We start from the raw sequence: 6,651 nt of genomic DNA, 5'->3' as shown, positions 1-6,651 counted from the left end.
ACCTGACATGGGTGCTGGGAACTGGTCCTCTGGAAGGGCAGGGACATTCTTAACTGCTGAGCTCTCTCTACTTCCCTCCACTTTCTTCTTTCTTCCTTTTTCCTTCTTTTCTTCCTTTCTTTTTTAATTTCTCTTTCTCTTCCCTCCCTCCCTCCCTTCCTTCTCCCTTTTTCTTTCTTTCTGATTTTTTTTTTTTGAGAGAGTTTCTGTGTAGCCCTGGCTGTCCTGGAACTCACTCTGTAGACCAGGCTGGCCTTGAACTCAGAGATCCACCTGCCTCTGCTTCCTGAGTGCTGGGATTAAAGGTGTGCACCGCCACACCCAGCCCACCTCCTTCCTTTTCTGAAATGGAGTCTAAATGACATTTTAGTTAATATTCACTCTTCTGTATGATCATGATTTGTGCATTTTGTTGTTCTGAGTCAGTGTTTATGCTTTGTAGCTAAAGACGACTTAAGCTTCTAAACCTCCTAATTTCAGCCCTGAGTGCTGGAATTACAGGTGTGCTCCAGAATTCTCCATTTATGCAGAATTGGAGACCAAACCCAGGACCCTCTTCTTTTTTTAACTTATTTTTAGTTTATATTCATTGGTGTTTTGCCTGCATGTGTGTCTCCGTGAGGATGTCAGAAGCCCTGGAACTGTAGTTACAGACAGCCATGTGGGTACTGGGTGTTGAACCCATTCCATTACATCTGGAAGAGTAGTCAGTGCTCTTAACTGCTGAGCCATCTCTCCAGTACCTCCTCCCTTCCCTTCCCAGGGCCTCTTCTATGCTAGGCAAGCACTCTACAAAACCAGCCTTCTGATTTATATTAAGCACAGGAGAGGAACAAGGACTTCCAGGAAGAGTGCACAGGATCAGGTACTGCTTAGGCTATAGGGACAGGGCAGAGAGGAGGAGGGATACTCATGGAAATGTATGGGAAGGGATGAGAGGGGAACAGAGATAGTGAGGAGGAGGAAGAGGAAGAGAGGGAGATTAGACAGCGAAGACATGGAAAAGAGAAACTGATTAAAGTTCCCACCTGTCTAAGTCATATGGGCATTACTTGTGACTCAGTTGCCTAGAAATCCTTATCTCTTGGACCACCTGGCCCCTGCTGCTACATTCCTTTTAGCAGTGTTCACACCCCATCCTGAGCCAGGACCCTGTAGCCCCACCAGCATCAGCTTGGTACCTTCTCATGTGCTCCCCACAGCCTCCTCTCCCCTCTTTTGGGACATCTTTGTCTCTGGCTCCTGGAGGGGTTTATGAGGGGCTGGGTTGGACTAGACCAGCCAATCACTTCCAGACCTAGCTGCTTGCTCCTGGCCTGGGAAGGTGGCCAAGATGTGGGGGTAGGGCTGGCCTTGTTTAAAGGTAAGGCAACCAGGCTTGTAAAGCACTTGATCCTTAGAACTTGGGCACTCCCTTCTGGGATGAGGGGCAAGAATGGAGGTGTGGGCAATAGTAATTCTGAGTTACCACATGTCCAGCACCCATGTCCTTGTAAGGACAGGATACATTAGGCAAAAGAACAGAATCATAGGCCAGGAGTCCAGGATCAGGTAATCACAGCCCCAGAGAGGTTTGCAAGGTGGAAGGATGGTGTGCAACATTTTTTTGGTGTGGAACTAAGGTTCTGTGATGCTCCTGCCTGGCAATCTCACAGCCTGGGAAAATTCATGTCCTTACCCTAAGGCTTTGAATGTAAGCAGACCAGGGCCCAGGTGAAAAGGATCAGTTATAAAGAATCCAGCCCTGTTGGAGATTACCCAGGTCAGATTGCAAAGATAATGAGCCCAGCTGCCAGAACATGGTTGGGGCTGGGCTGAGCTGCAGGGCAAGGGGTACAGGCACTAGGGCACATGTGGGGTGGGACTGAAAAGGGTTCTGAGGAGATGGTGTCCACACAGGGGAGGGCAGAACAAAGGAACACTGAGTGAGTCCTCTTCCTACCCCATCTTTCTCTGACTGTGGGGAGGGCCAGCTCTCTTGACTGTAGTTCTCACAGCTGGGGAAGGAGCTGTCCATAGAGCCTCTGAGGAGAAGAAAGGAGTGCCAACAGAGGGAGTGAAGGAAGAGCCTGGTAATTGCTACTGGAGCTGCTGTGAGCAAACACTGTAAGTAGAGAGTGTATCGCATGTAGGGAAATGTCTTACTTAGCATTTCTATTGCTGCGATGAAACACAATGACCAAAAAGCAAGGTCGGGGAAAAAGAGTTTATTTGGCCTATACTTCCACATTGCTCTTCATTATTGAAGGAAGTCAGGACAGGAACTCACACAGGGCAGGAACCTGGAGGCAGGAGCTATGTATGCGGAGGCTGTGGAGGGTGCTGTTTACTGACTCGCTTCCCATAGCTTGCTCAGCCTGCTTTCTTATAGAACCCAGGACCACCAGCCCAGAGATGGCACTGCCCATAATGTGCTGGGCCCTCCCACACTGATCACTAATTGAGAAAATGCCTTACAGCTAGATCTCATGGAGGCATTTCCTCACCCGAGACTCCTTCCTCTGACAACTCTTTATGTGTCAAGTTGACATACAAAACCAGCCAGTACAGGAAAGTACTACATTGTGCAGCATCTTTCCCATAAAACTTGTTTACTGTACACCAGGTGGCTATATTCTGGATCTGGAATCAACTAAGAGGAATTCCTTCAGACAAGCTTATGAGGCTATTTCCTGGAAAGATTAACTGGAAAGGAAGACCCTCCCCTAGAAGGCAACACCTGTCGATTGCAGCCCAGATACAGAGAGATCTGAAGGAAAAGCAGGGTTGCCTTTTCCTGTCCACCTTTGCTCCTTGCTGGTGAGTGGGTCTACTCTGAATCTGCCACTGTTTGCAGACACTGGAATCTATATTCGTCATTCTTCCAATGTAAACTGAAGACCAATGGTTCTTCAGGTACCCTCAAGGTTTTGAACTGCTGAAGCATCCAGCTTCATGGACTGAGCAAGTACAAGGTTCTCAACTTCACTATATAGACATCTTAACCTCTCTACCATACAGACTCTGCCAGAACTGTGTAAGACATGCTAACATACCCCTTAGTAATGTATTTTCATTGTTTTGGTTCTCTTCCTCTAAAGGACTGTGATGACCATGATGGTATAAGGTGTGTCTATTCTTGCATGCAGGCAACCTCAAGTTTTCCTATAATGAGCTCCTCAGCAGTCTGGGCCAGAGTCCTGGATGTCACAGGGGGAGACACAAGTGATGGAATCCAGAGAAGAAAAGATGTTTATTTAATAGAAGAGCTAACTGCCGCTCAGGAGGACAAGCCCTTAATCCAGATCACATGATTCCCCTTGAACCACCCTGGAATCTGTCCAGACTTACTCTGTGATTGGTCCCAGAGAGCAAGTGCTCAAAGAGTCATATTCCTAGCAGAACTACTATGAGGGAAGGGAACGAGGAGTGTGTGTGTGTGTGTGTGTGTGTGTGTGTGTGTGTGTGTGTGTGCGCGCCTCACCTCCCTCTACCTGCCTCATTGCCACCTTAGTTCAGTCAGCAAGAGCATCAGGAGTCTGTCTCTAAAGCCCTCAGAAGGGTGGTATGTGACTTTCCCAGAATCCCCACTGCAGTCCTGGACACACACATTGAACCCATGAAGACTTCTCCCTTTGTGCCTGCTGTTCTCAAACTGTCCTATAGAGGGAGGCTTTTCCAAGGTCAGGAGACAAACAGGACCCACACTAGCCTGGGAGAAGCAGGCATCTGTAGCAGTTTCAGGTCCCCACAGACCCCCATCCCCCAACTCTTCATGAACATTGTGATGCTAGGCAGAGTCTTCAAAGCCTATCAGAGCAGGAAATGAAACAATGTAGCAAATATTACTCTATGAAACCGTTGGCTGCACCATAAAGAAAAGAATGGAGCATTTCCTGGTGAAATGAATCACTTTTTAAAACTGATGGGCACCATAAAAATGTACTCAGTTGTACAAATATGTGCAAGACATCTATGATGAAAACCTCAAGGCACTGATGAGAGGAATTCAAGGCGATCCAAATAAATGGAGAGACATACAACATTCATGGATAGGATAACTTAATAATGTTAAAATGCTGATTCTGTTCAAATTGACCTATTGATTTAAAGAAGTCTTTAACAAAATCCCAGCAACACTCTTTGTAGAAGTAGACACACTGACTTTGAAATTAATTAATTTTGAGACAGGGTCTCACCATGTAGGTCAAAGTGTCCTGGAACTCCCTAGATCCACCTGCCTCTGCCTCCTGAGTGCTAGGATCAAAGGTACGTACTACCATGTTCCGGTAATTATGAAATTTATGTGAAAACCCAAAGAGCACAGAATTGCCAAAATTTATTTGAAAATAAAAATATTTATTTTATATAGAAGAATATATAATAGAAGAATATTTAATAGAAGAATCCCTATTACTCCCTTCAAAACATGCTATATAGTTATGAGAATCACTAGGCTGGAGAGACAGCTCAGAAGTTAAGAGCACTTGCTGCTATGGCAGAGGATCAGGGTTGTTGTATATTTTGTTTGTGTTCTGACAAATAAAGCTTGCCTGGAGATCAGAGGGTGGAGCTAGCCACTAGTTAACCATAGAGGCCAGGCGATGGTGGCAGACACTTTTAATCACAGCACTTAGGAGACGGAAGCAGGGAGATCAGGAGTTCAAGGCCACTCTGGGTTACATGAGATTGAACCTGTCTAAAAGCGAAATGGAGCTGGGTAGTGGTGGCTCACACCTTTGATCCCAGCACTTGGGATCTCATGCCTTTAATCCCAGAACTAGGGAGATGGAGATAGGAATATAAGGTGGGTGGAGACAGGATCTCCTCGCTTCAGTCTGAGGATTCTTAGAGACAGGACCCCTTCCCCTCCTATTTGGTCTGAGGATTTGCAGAAGTAAGAAGTCTCTGGTGGCTGCTGCTCTGCTTCTCTGATCTTTCGGCTTTCATCCTCACATCTGACTCTGGGTTTTTATTGTTAAGACTAATTAGGATTGCACAGGGTTCTATTCTCAGGACCACCATGGCAGCTCACAACTGCCTGTAACTAGTTCTGGGGAATCCAATGCCCTTTTCTGGATTCTGTGGGCATCTATACTTATGCATGCAGTGCATTCATGCACATAAAATAAAAAGAAATATTTTTTCTTTGAGATAGGAACCCTCTATACAGTCCTGGCTGTCCTGGAACTTGCTATGTAGGCCAGGCTAGCCTTGAATTCACAAAATTCACTTGCCTCAGTTTCCCGAGTGCTAAGATTAAAGGCTTGCACCACCTCACCTGTCATAAAGAAATGGTCAGCCTTGAAACCATTCATATAAGTGACTATCCAGACTGAGCAGGCTATATTTAGGAACGTGTATACATATTCATACATGCACACAGTAACAATGAAAAAAGAGGTCATTTGAAGGAGGAATTTGAAGGAGGGTGAGGAAGGATATATGGGTGGGTTTGGAAGAAAGAAAGGAAAGGGGAAAATGTTATAACTACATTATAATCTTTTTTTTGTTGTTGTTGTTTTGTTTTTTGAGACAGGGTTTCTCTGTGTAGCTTTGCGCCTTTCCTGGAACTCACTTGGTAGCCCAGGCTGGCCTCGAACTCACAGAGATCCGCCTGGCTCTGCCTCCCAAGTGCTGAGATTAAAGGCGTGGGCCACCACCGCCTGGCCTACATTATAATCTTAAATAAATAAATAAATAAATAGATGTCATGGGAATAATGGGTATGATGGCCAAATGTTAGCAGCTGCAGTCACCGAAACAGTCCACCCAGCAACTATCAAAATACTCATTTTCTAGTCTCCTCCCAAACAAAGGACACACAATAACATTCCCAAGGGAATCTAACCCAGAGTTCACCTGTCCCCTTTATTTGCTCAAAGTCTAAGATCTTTCCTGTTGTGCGATGCTTCCCTCAGGTTCTGAAGTGAGTGACTGTGCTCTGAAAAGTATAAAATCAAAGATAACTATCACCCCAACACACCAAAGAGTGGAGTCACCAGTGTAGGAAGACTATTCAGATCTCACTTGATGAGCTGTGGGGTGGCTCAGCAGGGAAGGCAGCCTGCTCCAAACCTGCTGGCTTGCATTCAATCCAGGAGTCTAGGCGGTGACTCTCATTTCTTCATGTTGTCCTCTGACCTTCACTTACGCATTGTGGCATGTGCACCCCGTCCCCCAAAATGACTAAGTCAATGTAGTTTAAGAAGTAACTGCTTCGGGTGGTGACACACAACTTAATCCCAACACCAGAGACACAGAGACGCATGGCTCTCTGTGAGTTTGAGGCCAACCTGGTCTCCATAGCAAGTACCAGGCCAGCCAGGGTTACACAGTGAGATCCTGTCTCAAATAACTGTAAACAAACAAATAAATAACATCCCGTGAGACTTGTTTCAATTCATGGTAAGCTAAGTTATTTGGGTTGTTTCTGGGTGTTTGCGACGCTCAAACCTGAATACTTCCCCAATTCTTTAAGTGAATAAATGACATGAAAAGGCAATAAAGTACAGAGTCAGCTGGGAGGGGAGCTCAGGAGGGGAGAATGTGCTAGGCCCTGGGCCAAACCCAGCACTGTCCCCCTAAAAGCAAAACAAAACAACAAGCAAACAAACAAACAAAAACCAAAGACAATTTAGATGAGGGCAGAAAACTAAAAATAAAATGGAT

This window comes from Peromyscus californicus, unplaced genomic scaffold (assembly GCF_007827085.1).
Source record: "Peromyscus californicus insignis strain IS unplaced genomic scaffold, ASM782708v3 Scaffold_1__1_contigs__length_55948999, whole genome shotgun sequence".
Taxonomy (NCBI): Eukaryota; Metazoa; Chordata; class Mammalia; order Rodentia; family Cricetidae; genus Peromyscus; species Peromyscus californicus.
The sequence above is the reverse complement of the archived record's forward strand: the minus strand, read 5'-3'. Positions refer to the sequence as shown.